The sequence below is a fragment of the Solanum pennellii genome, chromosome 9 (assembly GCF_001406875.1).
Source record: "Solanum pennellii chromosome 9, SPENNV200".
Taxonomy (NCBI): Eukaryota; Viridiplantae; Streptophyta; class Magnoliopsida; order Solanales; family Solanaceae; genus Solanum; species Solanum pennellii.
In genome coordinates, this window is record NC_028645.1 from 71,308,407 (window position 1) to 71,309,461 (window position 1,055).

A 1,055-nucleotide genomic window follows, 5' to 3' on the forward strand; every position below is an offset into this window, starting at 1 on the left:
AAAAGTGACAAACTTTGGCACTTTGAACCCTTCCGGGAGGTCGAGATTCGGATGGATGCATAAATCCTTATAGCTCAATCCATCGGCTTCGGAAATACGGTGCAACTCCTTCATGGCTTTCCTGATCTCTTCTTTCATATTCAGGTTGACTACCTCCTCTTTTAACCTCCACTCTCTCTCCTGTTCCTTATAGTGATCAAGCTCGAAACAGTTGGCATAAGGTTCATTTGAAGTTGGGATTTGGAAAGTAGTCTTTCGAGGTATGGGTGGAACAATGGAAGGATTCTGGGTATTTTGAGTGGCTTGATAATTTTCGGGGAAAGTTTGAGGATCAGTATGAGCATCGTTCGTATTTTGGTTTTGAGAGAGATGAAGGATTTGAAGGTTGGTATTTTGAGGAGGACGTGGTGCTTGACATGATGTGGTGGCGTGACGGAGATTGGGGGTAGTTAAGTCAATGGTTGGAGGATTTTGAGTAGGGTTAGAGAGAAGGTTTTGAACCTGTTCCGTGCTTGGTGGAGGAAAGTGGAGTGGAGGTTTTCCATTTCTTGGAGGGTTGAAGGATGAAATTGGATTAGACACATCTTGCATTCTTTGCATTTCGACCCTCATCTCGGCAATCTGTTGCGTCAACTGCATAATCAATTCATTTTTATCAGCGGCGGCGGGTTGAGCCACGACAACATCATCCATGTCAATCTCATCATTGTTATCCCCCATCGTTGTCTTTCTTTTTTGCAAATTTGATCGGGGAAGGAATCTTTAGGGGCCTCAGACCTTGTGAAATACGGATGATCAACCAACACAGATCAGTTTTAAATACCTGCCAAATGAAAAAAACTCAAAAGACCAATATGTTAGTGCCTGGAGGTGGTAAATAATACAAGATATCACATATAGGTGTAAACATATAAGAGTTGCTTTATTCGGAGATAAACTGGCTCACAAATAGAGAAACCAAAAAATGACCAAGTAGACAGGAATTTATCTACTTGACTTTGAAATTTAGTGAATAAAAATGTTGACTTGAGTCAAGACAAAGTTGACGGTATCTT